This window comes from Akebia trifoliata, chromosome 1, assembly GCF_017979445.1.
Source record: "Akebia trifoliata isolate Shusen 1 chromosome 1, ASM1797944v1, whole genome shotgun sequence".
NCBI classification, from domain to species: Eukaryota; Viridiplantae; Streptophyta; class Magnoliopsida; order Ranunculales; family Lardizabalaceae; genus Akebia; species Akebia trifoliata.
The window spans coordinates 30,496,631-30,515,779 of NC_141375.1; the positions used below are offsets into that span (position 1 = coordinate 30,496,631).

General features: G+C 34.8%; 2 long non-coding RNA genes across 2 annotated transcripts; one reads left to right on the forward strand and one right to left on the reverse strand.

Annotated features, from left to right (window-relative positions):
• The first annotated feature begins 5,702 nt into the window (after positions 1-5,702).
• On the forward strand, positions 5,703-8,345 carry LOC147411657 (uncharacterized). Its single transcript, XR_015180638.1, has 3 exons — positions 5,703-5,872; positions 7,742-7,790; positions 7,901-8,345. It is a non-coding gene; the product is annotated as an uncharacterized LOC147411657 (long non-coding RNA).
• Positions 8,346-9,294: 949 nt separating this feature from the next.
• On the reverse strand, positions 9,295-13,314 carry LOC147411658 (uncharacterized). The gene is made up of 3 exons (XR_015180636.1): positions 10,013-13,314; positions 9,638-9,926; positions 9,295-9,542 (listed from the first exon to the last, which is right to left on the reverse strand). It is a non-coding gene; the product is annotated as an uncharacterized LOC147411658 (long non-coding RNA).
• Positions 13,315-19,149: the final 5,835 nt, after the last annotated feature.

A 19,149-nucleotide genomic window follows, 5' to 3' on the forward strand; every position in this document is an offset into this window, starting at 1 on the left:
TATTGTTTTTGTTACGAGTGTCTTGAAATGATTTTTCTTGGTGTGGCTATATGACCTTTCCTTTCCCATAAACAAAGCCCCCATTTTGGGGTTCATCCTTACTGAACTTTATCATTGGATAACCTTGCAAATACAGAGCTCTTGAATTCTTATTCTCCCCCCACCCCCAAAAAAAAAGTCCCAAGCACCAGAGTGTATGATTAGGGGTGTCAATGGATAGTCGAAAATTTGAATCCAATTTGAATTCAGATAGTTTTCATATATTCAAATCCTTATCAGATATGGATTTGGATATTAACATCTCAAATCCTATAATATCCGATTTGAAATAATATATAATATATATTATTTTATTCGATTTATTTATTATATAAATAATATAATATATAATAAATATTTTTTAATAATGAAAAATCAGTTGGATAAGGAAAAATTGTCTTTTTTTAATATACAAATTATTCGAATTCTAATTGAATATTATCTGATATCCGATAAGATAATTGGATAGAAATTTCGAACATCCATCGGATTCAAATTCGAATTCTGATATCAGATAAAAATTTCAGATTTGGATTAGGATATTACTGTATTCGGACCACTAAGTATCTGTTGACAGACTTATGTAAGATGATCTCATACTGTATAAAAGACAAACCCCTCACGTCAACATGCATGATTGGAAACGTTAGACCTTGGGTCAAATTTCTTAATGATGATATTTTTATTGTTTGAGAGCCAATGGCCTTTCTTCCTAAATTTCAATAAATTTGCTTTCTTTTATGCTGAGGATTTAAATTGCAATTAACACACTACGTATATATTCATAAAATAAATAGTCTCATCCATACACCGAGCTCAAGAATTTCTACAATCAGTTAAAATGGCAAAGAGAAGAAAAAGAGAGAATATTTGAATGTGTCCTATATTTTTCTTCCGAGTACCTGAACATTCCTTCATAGATATATGACAATCTTATACTAGATTTGTTCATAATCGTGTCCACTTGTTGAGAACGGATTCGGATGTTTGATTATGTCGATCACACTACACTGATCTTCATAGGTACCTCACTAGCAATAACAAGAACTCCAACTGTCTCTGAACATTGTATGCTTGCAAGTTTCTTATAATCAACTTTGACAGGAAAAAAAGAAACAAAGTAATACTACAAACACTTACAATCTGGCATATCAGTGAACTCTGTTTCTGGTCGATGGACAGCAGAGTGTACACGCTGTGGCTCATTCCCACTTCTTTTCCCATGAAGGACGCGGCTGTAGGAATCCTGCACGGTACGCAATACCATTGAGTAGAAGCAACAAGGTCCATTTCGAAAGCCAGGGAAGAACGTTAGGTTATCCGGAATGGGAATCCATTTCACCAGCAACCCAATTATCCCAGACATAATTGCCATTCCTATACACATACCCCATTGGTTCCAATTTAATCGCCCAACACCGAAGTATTTAGGCCAAACTACCAACATCACAACATGGAAGAAAAGAGCCATCCCAGCCAACCCACAAAATAACCAATTCTGAAGCACTCCCTTCAAGAATTTTTTTTTCTCTAGCTCTCTCACATTGAACATATGTGAGAACTGGAAGAGAAATAATGTGTTGTAAATCAAAGCTTTCTTAGCTGCCTTATCGACACCAAAAATTGTTTGTCCCTTAAATACCAAGGTCAATGAAATGGCAATCTGAAACAGAGCTTGAATGAAGATGTTTCTCCACATGAACTTGATTGCCACCATTACATTTCGACCGATTGAAGGCTTCTTCACAATTTCCTCATTAAGTAGTGATTCGGCCAAAGCAAAATGACCGATAATGATCATAAAAAATTTCAACCAAAACATTTGAAAGTCCGTTAGTGGTGTTTGGCCTAATGAAGCTACTGCCACTAAGTTTACGACGAACGAAGTGATATTCCCTGTGCCCTCGAGCTCAATTAATTTCTGAATGAAAATGTTAAAGCGCCTTCCCCACACTAATGTCTCGATGACCGAAGAAAAATTACCATCCAAAATGATAATATCTGAGCTCTCTTTTGCCACTTCGGTGCTTCGAGGCCCCATTGAGAACCCCAAATCGGCTTCCTTTAATGCACGGGCATCCTTCATGCCTGTTCCAGTGACAGCGACTACATTCCCTTTCTTTTGCAAGCACTCCACCATGAGAAACTTGTCTAAGAAGGAAGAAGATCCAGCCATTACTTGAACTTTATCAACCATTTCTGAGTATTTCTTAAAGTCTTTTGCTTCAATCACCAATCCATCTTCGTCTTGATTGCGCATGGGTATTAATCCACAGTCGATAGCTATGGCTCTGGCCTTGGAAATGTTCTCCTTTGACACCATTTTGATGTTGATTCCGATGTTTTGGCAAGTGTTCACAGTCATTCTTGTCTCTGAACTCAACACCACCACCCCTAACAAGGTCAACCCGTCGTCTTCTAGCTTGTATTGATTTCCTTCTTCAATTTCTGTGTCTGCTTCGTCTTGTTTTTCTTCTCCTTTTTCTCCGCTTCCCCTTTCTTTTCTGATTTGCTTGTAAGCGAAAGCTACAGTTTCAAAGGCACTAGTGCTCATAGCTTCAATGCTTTGTTTAATTTTCATCCTTCTATCTTCATCCAAGGTTTTAATATCCCCATCAGTTTCGTAGCAATTCGAACACATGGGCAAGATAGACTCCACAGCTCCTTTCCAATGCACGTAAGTATTGTCAGCTTTCCTTATCGACACCCCACTTCGTTTCTTCTCTGAATCAAAAGCTTCAACACCATGTACAATACAGGTTTGCTTCAATTCCCCCATATTGATACTCAACTTTGACACACCCCAAGAGGAGAGTGCTTTCTCGGATGGGTTATCAGAATCAACTGAAGAGTGTTTGCAAACTTCACCCCACATGCTTAGGCCTACTCCTTGGCGCAATGCATCAAGAACGGTTGGGGACATTTTGGAAAAATCATCCATCCTGGTTTCTCCATTGAGCCTAAATTCAATAACCTTGATCTGGTTTTGCTTCACCATGCTTAATTCGTCAGTGATTACAGTGTTAACCAAGCCCGTAGTCATATAAGAAATGACTTTTGTATCCTTTACTTGAACATTCCTAATTCCCCTTGTAAATCGTTCCGGTAGGATACCTAGGATTAGGTCTGTTAAATCTCTGTTACTTTTCATCAACAATGAAGAACTTGTATATGAACCTGGACTCACAAGTACAGTGTTTGTCAAGAGTTGTATGAGTGCAAGAACTATCATCTCGATGATTCGACTCATTTTGTTGAATGCCTTGCCTCCATTGTCGTCATCAAGTAGTTTTCCAGTAAAACAACGGTCCAACAATGCCACAGTGATACTAACTGTGGAGACCAAACCAAGTATTCTTCTTGACCAGATTAGTCTTTTAAACTGAGTTTGGAGAGGTTTGTGGTTTTTAAAATCCATCATTTCGTGCCACAATGTTTTATCTCCCACAGATGTGACAAGCATACGAGCAATTCCATGAGAGACCTTAGAGCCTGAGAACATAAATGGGTTCTTCATGTCGACCACATTCTCGCTATCGCCATCTTTCGAAATGCTCGATTCAATTTCCACTCGTAAGGAGTGGCCTCTCAAGAACAACCCGTCAGCTGGAATCAGATCACCCATTTTCAAGCACACAACGTCACCCACTACAACTTCAAGAATGGAAATTTTTTTCTCTTCTCCATCTCTCAACACAATGACTTCAACATCATTACCCTCCTCTAACATCTTCTCAATATTTTTTGATTTGTAATAATTAACTACAGCAGAAGCAATGGCAATCACTAGAGGTAAAATAGAAAAAGAAAACGCCACATACCACCAATTTCTCCAACCATCTCTATTGGTGTTTGGTGCTACGTAGACGAATGTACCCAACAATACATTTACAACAGCATCTCCAAATAAGGCTTTGGAAAGGTACCCGTAGAAGCCTTTTGTTTTTCGTGGCAGCAGCTTTGGGCAGGTGTTTGAACCAAAACTTTGCTTCCGAAGATGGAGTTGTTTCGTATCGCCACTGATTCCTCCTTCCTCATCAGTAGCCAATAACTTAACAATTTCTTCAACACCTCCAAACTGACTAAGAGAATCAAGGTTCTTCCCCTTTACAAGACTTATAATGGGGTTATGGTCGATCTTGGAGAATTGGTGGTTGGCATTATCATCGAAAATGCTTTTTTCGGCCTCACGGTTGCTCTTTTCATACATTTTTCCACCTACAAAATGCTTCAGAAACTTCACAGACGTCCTTGCACACAAAGCTAGCTTCTCAAACCGAGATTGACACATCGTGAGCTCATTGAATTCAGACATAAATAAGCTCATCATCTTGGCCAACTTGGTGTTCATACCCACAGCACTAACAAGCATGTAGGCATTCCCATGTGAATAGGAGACTTTAGAGCCAGAAAACATAAATGAGGGTTTTGGGCCAACAACATTAACATGGTAATCCAATTGTGAGGAACCACCTTCAATGAACAATCCATCAGCCGGAACAGGACTTTCCATGTCTAATTGCACTATATCGCCCACGACGACATCTTGGATTGAAATCTGTTTCAGTTTCCCACTTCTCATGACATTGATTAGGAATGATTCCTGACCCTGTGTATTCAATATCATCTCCAATTCTTTGGCTCTGCGGAATCTAGAAACAGAGGTTCTGTAATATATTATGAAGAAACATGAGAAGATAAATGCTAGTGTAAGATGGTTCCACCAATCCGTATTGCCCTGACTTACAATATACGACAACAAAAGAACATAAACAACAAGGATAAAAATCCAAATGATTATGCACTCTTGCAATATAAATAGGACCATTGTGCCTTCAAGTGGGTCTGGCTTTGGATAGGTGTTTGAACCAAATGCCAGCTTTCTGTGACCGATATCATTTTCATCTCCTCTGATTCCATCACTCACGTTGCTTCCCAAATTTTCAGCAATTTTCTGGACTCCTCCAAGTTGAAGAACAGTATCTAAGTTTTCCTCCTTCACAATTCTGGAGAGGATTTCAGGGTTGATATTGGAGAAAGTGAGATGTTCATGGCGATTACAAATGTGCTCATGAACAACAAGAGTGGTGTGAGAATGGGTTCTTGGGATTTTAGGATTTGTGAGAGAAACTGGGAATTCTTGTTTAGAATTGTTAGAATCTGAAATCTCAATTTGGGTTCCTGTCATGGTTGTGTGTGGGGTTTGGAAGAAAGGGTAAACAGAGAGAGAGAGAGATACATACAAGAGAAGAGAGGATGAAAACTAAGTTATGTGTGGTATATAATATATATATATGGGAAGGGATCAGTGGACAAATTTTGGGACAAAGATCCGGACAAATGATTGTGTCCATTGGATCACGATAGATCTAACGGCGCAGATCGGATTGAGAATTTAATAACCCACATGTATATTGTTTCACTCAAAAGTTTTAATAATTATAAACACCTCCCTGAGCCAAATAATTTCAGATTTCTCTTCTCTCTTCTCTCTTCTCCTTCATATTGCCTTCTCTAACTCAAACCCTAACGCCTCAAACGATCGGAATCTCAGATTTCTCTCCTCTCTTCTCTCTTCTCCTCATTTTACCTCAAACCCTAACCATCTTCCTCTCTATTGCTACGACGAAGACGACGAGTCAGATTTCTGTTTGGGTCTCTTCTTTCTCTTCTCCCATCTTCTCTTCTATAAGTCCTAACCCCAAACTCTAGTTTCGTTGTCTTCTCCACTCAGCGACGACGACGGAGATGACTAAACCTCAGATTGAGGGTATTTGCAACATCGGCTTCTTATCCTACGCACCCATTTCGACGCTCATTTTTACCTTCGAAGGTTAGTTCTTTTGCCCTTTTCATTTTTAATTCAAAATGTTCATGTTTTCTCCATTTTTTTAATTCGATTCAACTGTAGAACAAGAATTTTGATAATCAAAAGCATCCTAATCAGATAAAGGTGAATCGATGTCTATGTCAGAACTCCAACTCCAGAACAGGATTTTTAATTTGTATTTTTATTATTGATAACTATTGGGTTCTGTGAGAATCAATGTCTATGTCAGAACTCCAACTCTAGAACATGAGATTCGATAATGATAAATCTTCTTAAGAAAGATAAATTCAGGAAATTTAGATCATTTTAGTCAGATAAATGCTCATTTTCCTTCTGGGTTTCTATTAATTTTATAGTTTTTGATCAATGGTTGTTCATGTACAAGTTTCTAGTGTTTCAAAGCTTCACCTTTAGAAGAGTGGATGTAAGAATTTAAAAAAATACAATATTAAAAAAAATTGCTTGATAATTCCACATTTTCCATCGTGGTTTTGTTTCAATTTTTATGTAGAATGTGAGTCTTTCAAAGAGTTGATGTTTGGGCTGTCATGGTTATTTATGGTTGAATTTTTCTTCTTTTTGATAGCTTCTTCACATAAATATTAATTCTTCTAATTTCATTTTATAGTACACATATAGAAATCCAAAACATCAAGGTTGGATAAATGTTCATTTACCATTTTGTTTAATTTATTTATATTTGTCTTAAGAGTTTTGATTAATACAGGTTCTCATTTGGTTTAAGTGTATTTGTGAATTTCTACTTGTTTTATAGCTCTTTAGGTTAATATTTAGGCTTTTGAATCTCTACATTTACACTATTGGCCGGCTCAAGAATGAATAACTCGCATCTTGATAAATGGTACCAACATAATTTTTTTGGACTTTCCTACTTAATTGCACTTTGGATTCATGAGTAATGACATTTTGGTTCCTAATATGAACATATTGGTTATTTCTTCATTTAAATGTTGGTTCTGCCAAATCTTCATCTTGAGAAGATAGGGCAAAGATTAGATGAGCATTATATTTTATCTGACAAAGTCTCATTCATGTATTTGGAAAGTTTGAGGAAACCTTTTTGAAGTCACTGCACAAGAGAAACTTTCTTTTTTTTTTTTTTTTTTGACAAGAGAGAAACCTTCTTCAACTGGACCAGTCGCACCACGCTGAAGTAGATAATAGAGACACTACTCTAGAGTCCAGAACTCTTTCATTTATTTTATAGAATTTTGAGAAATGAGGGTTGTATATGTTGTGGATTTGATCTTTTCATTATCCTATCCATTTGTGATTCAACTACCCAAATATAGAATTTGAAACTTTTCTAGTTATTCTCAATCTTGGTTCATTGCCTAAAGACACTAATTACACTACCAATTTTGCTGTTTTCTTATTAGGAAAAATTCTTATGTCCATTTTTAAGAGGAGATATTGCCGAAATTTCTATAGGATTATAATTTTTTAGGTATCATAGGATTTTGAATTGGAATCGATCCATTGACATCCCTATGAAGGTACTAAGTTGACATGGGGTTGGATTTTTTTTCCTACAAATACCCTACCTTTAAATTTAGAAGACTTTCTCTAATTGAGGGTATAAATGTTTATCAAATATCTAGTGGAAACTCTAATGATTTGCTAGAGCTTATCAATTAGTTGTTTACCTATTGAAGGAACAAATTTGCCTAGTAAAATCTAAAAATGGGCAAAATCGCTAATAGAAGGTGACGTAACTTTTGATTTGAGTGATCATTTGATTATTATTACGTATGTTTTTTTTATCATTTATTATTACGTATATTTTTGGTGTGTATTAGAGATACAAGTTATGTTTCAATTTAAGAGGGCTAATTTCATTTTATCTTATAGGTTGAAGAGGGTGAAGAAGTTGGGGAAAAAGAAGTGTTTGCCTTAAGAGGTTGATAATTTTCTTAAATTATAGATGTGAAAATTTATAAACTTAGCTTGAATAATTTTTTATTGCATCACATCCATGTATTTAAAACATCTTGATGCTATTGTGTGTAGGGGAAGAAATGTGCTAGTTATAATCTATGAAGGTTATCATTAGGGTGGTAAGTAGAGAATTGGTGGAGTCTGCATAATTGGTGGATCATGGGAAGCTGTTAATAGCAACGGGGTGGACTGCATTGTCAACTTTCATTTTAGATATTGTCACTCTCTTGGGCCTTACTATATTCTTTTAATTGTTAATTCTTTAAAACCTCAAATCAACCAAGAAGTATAATACAAGGTCTTAATGTACGCAGTTGCATTTGGGGTTAATATTTACTCATTGCTATGTATTTTGTATATTGTGTGGAATGCTTGTCAATTTTATAGTGGTGGTTCTGGGTTTTGTTAGTGCCTCGGTTCTGTTGTGGTGAAACCTAGTTATGGAATCGTGCCAATACAAGAACCCAGTTACAATGAAGAAGTTTGATATACTAATCAATTTTATTATATTCTTGAATTTGGTTATTTCAACTGTATTTCTATTTAAATTTTATTTCTATCAACTTTTGGTGTGATCTGTTAACAAATGATTGGGTTTCTTTATCAACAAAGGAGAACATGATGGAAGTGACTTTAAAATCATTAAATAGAAAAAAAATTATTATTACCAAGAGGTGGGTCATGAGGTTTAGCTCCCCTTTGAACAATAATTAATAAATAACCTTTAATGGACTCATCTTTTTTTTTTTAGCCAAAAAAAAAAAAAACATCTCTCGAGATCTACTTCCCCCCAAAACCATGTACAAACTTTTCAATGAGATCAGTTGCCTTTCTGGTTGTTAGTTAGAGAGCTCAATGTTCTCAAAGGTCAAGTACTTATACATTTCGAAATCAATTATGATTCTAACTAAAAATCCATTTTCACTCACCTTGTTTGTAGTGTATGATGTAGATAACGAATGAAAACAAATAAAATTAAAACCTCGACTTCTTTTGGTAAGGGTCCATCCGGCAATTATCACCAAACATTCATATTCAATTATTATTCCAAAGATCACCGAGAATGTCAATTAAGATCTTTTTAATGAGCATTAGAATTCATAATTCATGCTCCTTCACGCCAGTTGATTGAGTGAAACAAATTAAAAATTAATTACAGTTGGATATTGTTGAATCAAATATCAAGGTGCCTAACATACATGATAGAAAAAATAACTACATATCTTATAAACACATTGCGGCATATACACCATTTAACATCAAAATAATGGTAAGAAAATGCTTCAAAGCTTAATTGTCACTTCATTCTTTTCAATTTATTGTTCACCCAGCCTTTCAATTTCTTGAGTTACAAAGAAAATGAAACAACTATTTCTTATTGTCATATCAGGTGACACAGTAGAAAAGGAGTTGAAAAATAAGAAATCAATTTCTTGAGTTACAAAGAAATGAAACAATGATTTCTTATTGTCAGATCAGGTGACACATTAGAAAACGAGTTGAAAAATAAGAAATCGTCAAGCTTAATTGTCACATCAGGGGGTTTGTTGTTTGTTCTACGACACCACACAAACATTGAGGACTCAACATGGTTGGCGATCTCTAGAGCCTGGTGCTCAGAGGACAAATCAATGCAATCAAGAAGGCATTTGGGAGAAAATTGATCTGATGTAATATAGCGGTGTATCACATCCCCCAAGCTGGCTCTTCCATTCTGAAACCAATATCAAAACAACAAATTCTTAGGTTTCTTTAATCTCATAAAAAAAGCAGAACCAATTGATTATGAACAATTAATTATATACATACCTTTGGAAGGCCTTCTAAGTATGATTTAGGAACTTCCATTTCAGCTAAAGCAACACTGTTGATAGCCATGGCAGCTTTAAGGATTTGGTTTGCACATTCACGTTTGTGCTGCAATTGCTTCTTCAAATTCTCATGGAGACCACCAGGAGGGGCACAAGGTACAGGTAGCCACCATTTCTCCTCTTGGCATTGAAGAGCTCTACGGAAGGAGGCCGAACCATCGGAATCTGGGGCTAAGACCTTGGTCTACAAACCAGAACTCCATGTTGTTAAAGCTGTCTAGTATTTCCTGCAAATGTACAAGTCAGTTCTATTACTAGATGGCCACCTACAATTGGAAACAATAGACAAAGAGATACAGTTGATGAATCTTACAAGAAGCATGTTTTCCAATTTACATAGATCTGGCACTGGCAAATTGATATAAAGATCTGATCAAGGTCTGCAAGTCATGATCTGAATCATATAGTTTGAGATGCATCAAAGACGGTATCAATAGAAAAAAATACATGAACTACCCCTTTACCCACTTAATTAATCAAATTTCAATATCATCAGATTTCAACAATAATAAGCATTCCCTAAAAGGAAATATGATTTGAGAATGCAGTGGGATGACTAATTGGCACGCAGATATCAGAATTCAACAAAAAACTAGCAAAAAATAATAATTCCAAAAGTGTTGCAGCTCTTAAATTTACACAATTACAATTACGATCACTTTCCATTTACCCATTCATTTTTATTAACATATAATTTGTTTTATTTTTTTATTTTTGTGAGCAGCCTTGGAACTATGATCTTGTGGCTGTGACACAGAGCATCAACCAATTAATCAACTGTGTCAAGCAACATACCATTGATGTAACAGTCTGTGCATTGGTGTTTAAAACACCTTGGACTCCTAATCAAGCCGTTCACGCAACCCAATGTATTTATCTCCTAATCAAATTTTGCCACATAGACACCTAACCTATCTATAGGAACATGACATCATATGGGATCTCAGACTCATAAAATAAACCCCAATTGGATGTAAACTCAGAAATGCTATATACTCCAGTAAGGAAACTATTGAATCCAATCTGCAAGGCAACAAGAAAAAAAGAAAGAAAAGATGGGTTCTGCAGAACCAATATGAACTGATAAAAATATCAATATAAAATATGTAATATGGGAATATATTCTATGAAATTCCACATAAAGCTTGTTTGTTTATAACATCCACAACAGTTATATGCAATGGCTCATATCTAACAAAAAGGTTCTAACTTCTTTAAATTGATCAAGTATAGGTTTATATTTCCAGTTTTCTCTTTTATTTATAAAGATTAAAATGGAAATAGACGATTCTCCACAAGTTCTTTCTGAGGCCAAGGGCAGCCCAACTGATGGCCGAATCCTTCAACTTACTCAGCATGTTCCAAACAATTCCTAAGCGACATCGAAAGTGATTAAAACTCACTCTAATTTGGCAATGCTCTACTTTTCTTTTGTCAGTATTTTATACTTAAAAATATTATGTCACCATTATCCATATATAAAAAATGCTTAATTTGAGTACCAAAAGGTTACTCCACTACCTTGAAAAAAAAAGAAAAAAAAAAACCAAGATTTTAACTTGGAGATGTGAGTCATGAACAAAATATGAGACGAAAGGTCCATGACAAGATTACTCGAGATAAGCTTAACCCCACCCCTAAAAAAAATGAAAAAAAAGAGAGCTTACGTTGCCACACCAACTTCTACTAACGGCATCCCAAGATGTGCACTAATTCTTTGTTGAATACATATGAATTGGGGTGGATTTAGCAAAAGTTGGTGTGGCAATAGAATCTCTAAAAAAGAAAACAGCAAAGTTGATAGTGGAATTAGTGTCTTTAGGCAATGAACCAAGATTGAGAGTACCTAGCAAAGTTTTAAATTCTATATTTTGGGAAGTTGAATCACAAATGGATAAGATAATGAAAGATCAAATCCACAACATATACAACCCTCATTTATGTAAATTCTATAAAATAAATGAAAGAGTTCACAGAGCTATTTGCTTTCCACTAAGGTATGACTCACCTCATTTCTCAAAATTCTATAAAATAAATGAAAGAGTTCTGGACTCTAGAGTAGTATCTCTATTATCTACTTCAGTGTGGTGCGACTAGTCCAGTTAAAGAAGGTTTCTCTCTTACTTATCAAGAAAAAAAAAAAAAAAAAGGTTTCTCTTGTGCGGTGACTTTTCAAAAAGGTTTCCTCAAACTTTCCAAATACTTGAATGAGGCTTTGTCAGATAAAATATAATGCTCATCTGATCTTTGCCCTATCTTCTCAAGATGAAGATTTGGTAGAACCAACATTTAAATGAAGAAATAACCAATATGTTCATATTAGGAACCAAAATGTCATTACTCATGAATCCAAAGTGCAATCAAGTGGGAAAGTCCAAAAGAATTATGTTAGGACCATTTATCAAGATGCGAGTTATTCATTCTTGAGCCGCCCAATAGTGTAAATGTAGAGATTCAAAAACCTAAATATTAACCTGAAGAACTACAAAACAAGTAGAAATTCACAAATACACTTAAACCAAATGAGAACCTGTATAATAGAAACTCTAAGGCAAATATAAATAAATTAAACAAAATGGTAAATGAACATTTATCCAACCTCGATGTTTTTTATTTCTATATGTGTACTATAAAATGAAATTAGACGAATTAATATTTATGTGAAGAAGCTATCAAAAAGAAGAAAAAAAATTCAACCATAAATAACCATGACAGCCCAAACATCAACTCTTTGAAAGACTCACATTCTACATAAAAATTGAAGCAAAACCCCGATTGAAAATGTGGAATTATCAAGCAATTTTTTTTAATATTTTATTTTTTTTAATTCTTGCATCCACTCTTCTAAAGGTGAAGCTTTGAAACACTAGAAACTTGTACATAAACAACCATTGATCAAAAACTATAAAATTAATAGAAACCCAGAAGGGAAAGAGCATTTATCTGACTAAAATGATCTAAATTTCCTGAATTTATCTTTCTTAAGAAGATTTATCATTATCGAATCTCATGTTCTAGAGTTGGAGTTCTGACATAGACATTGATTCTCACAGAACCCAATAGTTATCAATAATAAAAATACAAATTAAAAATCCTGTTCTGGAGTTGGAGTTCTGACATAGACATCGATTCACCTTTATCTGATTAGGATGCTTTTGATTATCAAAATTCTTGTTCTACAGTTGAATCGAATTAAAAAAATGGAGAAAACATGAACATTTTGAATTAAAAATGAAAAGGGCAAAAGAACTAACCTTCGAAGGTAAAAATGAGCGTCGAAATGGGTGCGTAGGATAAGAAGCCGATGTTGCAAATACCCTCAATCTGAGGTTTAGTCATCTCCGTCGTCGTCGCTGAGTGGAGAAGACAACGAAACTAGAGTTTGGGGTTAGGACTTATAGAAGAGAAGATGGGAGAAGAGAAGAGAAGAGACCCAAACAGAAATCTGACTCGTCGTCTTCGTCGTAGCAATAGAGAGGAAGATGGTTAGGGTTTGAGGTAAAATGAGGAGAAGAGAGAAGAGAGGAGAGAAATCTGAGATTCCGATCGTTTGAGGCGTTAGGGTTTGAGTTAGAGAAGGCAATACGAAGGAGGAGAGAAGAGAGAAGAGAGAAGAGAAATCTGAAATTATTTGGCTTAGGGAGGTGTTTATAATTATTAAAACTTTTGAGTGAAATTATGTACACGTGGGTTATTAAATTCTCAATCCGATCTGCGCCGTTAGATCTATCGTGATCCAATGGACACAATCATTTGTCCGGATCTTTGTCCCAAAATTTGTCCACTGATCCCTTCCCTATATATATATATATATATATAGAACAGCGTTCCTAAGACTCATATTGGGACTCACATTGCGACACACCGTTTTGTCTTATATGGGCAAAAATATTTGGAATGGGCTGATTTTTTGTGAGGATGATCTCTATGGTGAGGAGATCATCCTTGCCAAAAATCAGCTCATTATGAAACTTCTAGACCGTCCAATTTTTGTTGAAAAATTATAGACCGTCCAATTTTTGTAAATCACTTTTGATGGGGTTAGAAGTTTTGGAATGGGATGATTTTTTGCCAGGATGATCCCCTCATCACAGAGATCATCCTCACAAAAAATCAGCTCATTCCAAACATTTTTTCCCATATAAGACAAAACGGTGTGTCGTAATGTGAGTCTCAATATGAGTCTTAGGAACGTGACCCATATATATATATATATATATATATATATATATATAGAACAGCGTTCCTAAGACTCATATTGGGACTCACATTGCGACACACCGTTTTGTCTTATATGGGCAAAAATATTTGGAATGGGCTGATTTTTTGTGAGGATGATCTCTATGGTGAGGAGATCATCCTTGCCAAAAATCAGCTCATTATGAAACTTCTAGACCGTCCAATTTTTGTTGAAAAATTATAGACCGTCCAATTTTTGTAAATCAATTTTGATGGGGTTAGAAGTTTTGGAATGGGATGATTTTTTGCCAGGATGATCCCCTCATCACAGAGATCATCCTCACAAAAAATCAGCTCATTCCAAATATTTTTGCCCATATAAGACAAAACGGTGTGTCGCAATGTGAGTCTCAATATGAGTCTTAGGAACGTGACCCATATATATATATATATATATAAGGTCACATCACTTCTCATACTCAATGAAGAGAGAAAATGTTTGTTTTGTAGGTTTTTTCTATGATGGAGGTTCCGAAGATTCAGAGAAGCTGCAAATTTCGCTTTCTCAGCACCTCAGCAGTGTGAATTGGAGAAGAAATGTAAAGTCAAAATCAATTGGAATAAAAAAACAGAGGAAGTTTCTTCTTTTAAAGTATAATAAGAACAATGCTGCTGAAGTGAGATTCGATGAAAAGCATCCATCTTTCCTACACACTTCCACGAAAGTGCGATATGAGATATAATCTTGAGGCCACTACAACATAATAATAGAGTCGTCCTGGGGTGACATTGGGATTTACTGAGAATTTTCCGTTCCTGACGTGGGGTGCACACATAACCATAGATGTATTTCCTCGAGACACGAGTAAAAAAGCTTTTACGGTTATGTGCGCACCTTAACCTCAGAAATGTAAAAAAATTGCAGTAAATCTAACGTCAACTGATCATTAGTGATAATAATACTTAAAACTCGATGAAAGCTAAACATTTTCACGTTAGGAAAGTGCGATATAAAGTATAATCTTGGGGTCACTCCATTAAAAGAGTTGTGTTGAAGTGATTTCAAGGTTGTACCTCATATCTCACTTTCCTAATGTGGAAGTGTGATATGAGGTAAATCGTCAGGTAGCATTGTTTTACACAAAATCTCATTTCTTCCGTAAGTAGTGGGTTGTTTGTGTATGTGCAGATAGAGGTGTCAATGTGCCGGCCCAGTTTTAGGCTGAGCTTCAAATGACCAGATCTTAATTGTGCCTTAAAATCCAATCCCCAACCCACCTCATTTCTATATTCAAAGTCTTCAACTTGAATGCAAGATTGAATTTTGAGAAGCAGAAAACCTTGAGTTTTTTGGTAGAAAAACCAATAGTTTTCTACAAGGCTCAATGGCCACCCACGAGGAGTACCCTCACTTTCTTGGTGCTTGTGATGTGTGGGCGTTGCACGTGCCCGAGACTAGTCGTTGGACAAGACCATGGTCTATGAATTGAGCAAAGCCCAGATACAGGATCAATCTACTCTCTACGGGGATACTCACTTATAAAAAGAAAAATAATTTTCTACAAAGTGTTAGTGAGTGATATGTTGAAAAATATGAATTGAAGATAAAAGCTGAAGATGACATATTTTGAAAGAGAAATCTAGGGTTTTATTACTTGAGAAGATTGTTGGTTCGCGAGTCCAAAGGTGAGATAACAAATAGTAACACTGTTGTGAGTGGAGAGAAGAGAAACCAAAATAAAATTTAGAGTGCTAATAATATGATGTGGATTTTGACGCATGCCCTTTACGCTAACTGATGTGTTTGCTCACAACCCAACAAACATTTGACATGTGGTGCAAATGACATCAGCAACAAAGAACTTCTCTCTCTTGTCCATTGCCCACATATTTATTTATTTTATTTCAAATCTTAAAAAGAGTTGTTGGGCCCACATTGATTATCACATTTACAATCTAACAACATAGCCTTCTAAATTTCATGAAAATATTCATAATAAAAAAATATTATTTTTTGAACTTGATCCAAGGTGTTGAAAATGGACGGCCAACAATCACTCAAATTTAAAAATAAAATTCAACAGTGAAAAATAACTTTTTTTATAAAAATTTTATATAATTTTGTCTTCTATAACTCCATTGCATCGGATCATATTTTTGAATGTCTCAATGCGATTAGATCAAAAAGTTTTTTTTTTCATTATGAGTAGAAGAGAGAAAAGTGCATCAGGCCCATTAGCTAAAAACTACATCATATTATCAAAATTCTAAAATTTAATCAAGATGAGAGTATTTTTATTATTTTATTAATACATGGACATAAGACTAAAAGGTTAAAATCGTAAAATGACACTCAAAAATTGACGAGTTCTCTAACAGGAGACGTAAGTGCAATTTCTATTACATTAGGGGGGGTTAACATAGAATTATGCCAAGTTATAGAGGGGTTAAAGTGTAATTTTAGTTTTTTTAATGAAAAAAATTCAAAATCAAATATAAGGATACGCTTTACACTGGTAACATTATTTTATAACCATTAAATTGTCAATTTTAGCTGTAAAAGATAGATAAATAAATAAAATAAAGCTATAAAATTCATATGCTGGGAGTATCACACGTGTACAACATGTTCTTTTGTAGGCCTGAAAGCCTAACTTTAGGTTTCTATTTTACGGGGATGGAGTATAGGGTGAACCCTAGAATCTAGATACAATGGAGACGACAAGATTCCCATCTTTATGGTCGTATCTTTCGTCAACTTAAAACAGATTACGGTTCCGGTTCACATGAAAGATCGATGGTTCAACAACTTTCTGTGAACCGGATTAACCGGTCTAAACGAATCGTTGGTTCTTCACACCATATCTAATTTCTCTTGATAAATTTTTTTTTTTTTTTTTTTACAAAGGTCTGATTATTAAACGTAGCAATTTTTTTTAATGATTTGTTGGGTGCCGTTAAGGGCAACGTCAAAATACATTAAATACAAGTCCAAAATTTATTTAAAATAATTTATTTTTTAAGGTGTATTTAATGCACTTAGATAAATTTTTATTTTTTGATCGGTCGCAGTCCTCTAATTTTATTTTATTAACATTGGGGGACATAATGGTCATAAGATTTGTGGCTTAAAAGATGAAACAGTCCTTACGTATCGACCTGACCAAAATCAACATCAAGGGATTTATAGTCGATTCGTAAGCGCACCAACATGAATCCTCCAACCACCAATAGAAATCGGGAAAAATAGCAGAAAATCATAACTGGAACACAAAAAACAGGATGTCTTACAGAAATGTTTATTGAAGAAGAAAATTAGAGAACGGCTGGCTACCGATCAAAAAATATTAGAGAACTGCTATTGTCGCACCAGCTTTTGCTAGTTAATGATTTACCTATGAATTAAGGTGGCACCAATAGTAAAAAATTGGTGTAACAATAGAATCTCTCTAAATTATTTCAATTTTTATTTTGTTTAATTTAAAAAGGGCATGATCCGGTGAATTGGATTTCAATGGTAGGGAAACAATGATTGGACTCAATAATTATCAAGAGGGGGTTGAATTCAACTAATTTAGATAAGAGTCGAGCTGGACTGACCTAATTAAAGATTGTACTTCATATTGCACATCCTGACATAAAATTATATAGGAAGTTTAGAACCATAGATGCTTTTCATTCTTACATAAAATTGCATAGGAACCAATAATACTTTTTCACTAATATTTCAATGAAAAGTACTTATGGTTCCTATACACTTTCACGTCAAGATGCAATGTGAGGTACTATCTTGAAGTCACTTCAACATTATTCTTTAGATACTAGGAAAAAGTCTTATAAAAATAATGAAAAGTATAATGAATATACAAATGATACTTTCAGGGTTTCTTATAAATAAAAAAAGACCCATCATCTACCATCCCCTGAAAAATCCTATCTTATTTTTTGATATTTTAATGGTGATGAAAATAAAAATTTAAAGATGAGAAACTAAAAATATTATTGTATACAAGAATCAATCGATGAATCATTGACTAATGCATCAATTAAGTTGGCTAGTCTCCTTGTAAAGAATTTTTGAAGAAGAAAAAATTAGAAAATTTTGTGGCTATAATTGTACCCATTTAAATCGGATCAAGGACAAATTCGAAAATCCCAAGTTTAGAGTCCATTTTCTTACTTGAATAGAACCTGATCTTAAAGGAGGCAAATCAATAGAATTCAAATCAACTTCTAATCCAATCAAACCGATGAATTGAAATCAATTTATTTGTTAAAATTTTATGTTATATATCAAAAAGGCTTCTTTGCCTTTTGAAGTTAGTGCAGTTTTGTAAACCGTATGTTATAGATTAAAATAGGTATCTCTTCAAAAAATTAATGGTAAAGATGACCTTTTATTTTTATTTTTAAAGGGGTGTCCGACCTTACATCCAACTAAGGGAACTGGAAGAATCAGGGCCGGAGCCAAGGCATCTATGGGTCCTTCCCCTGGGCACATGCAACGCCCGCATATCACATGCACTGGTACAGGGGCGGAGCCAGGATTTTCTTGTAGTGGGGGCAAACTATGATTGTATGGTTGAAGAACTTGAATGGAGGGAGGCGAGGGTGTGGGGGCAAATGAGGAGAGAGGTGAGGGAGTGGGGACAAATGGGCATATAATTAGTTGACAATATAGGGGTGCCTCAAAGTTCTGTGGGGCCAATTGCCCCCACTAACTCCTTACTAACTCTGCCCCTGCACTGGTAAGTGAAGGTGCGCCCTTGTGAGTGGCCTCAAGGAAAAAAGACTTGCACATAAAAAAAAAAAGAAAAAAGAAAAAAGAATTCCACCATCATTCAAAGTATATTTTGTCTTATCAAATTGTTGAGAACCGGAATTGGTAGTTCTAGTTTCGGTTTCATTTATTTTGGAATCAAAATTGAAGATAAATGATGGTTTCAATCCTAGGTATTTTAGGAATAGAATTGGAATCGATCCATTGAAACCCCTTTACCCCCCCCCCCCCCAAAAAAAAAAAAAAAAAAAAAAAAAAAAACCTATAATATATGAAACCGGATTATCTAAATAAAACATGTATCCCTAGGATTTATCCCAATTGTTGTCATTTTTCTAATAATTTGTCAAATACAAGTAATTTTCCAAGTTTTATGAGAAATGAACATGTTATTAATTATAAAATATTTTGTAAAATTATAAGTAAAAATGAAGATGTAAAATTATAAATAAAAACAGTAGTGATGGAATAACATTGTGGGGGACATTTCA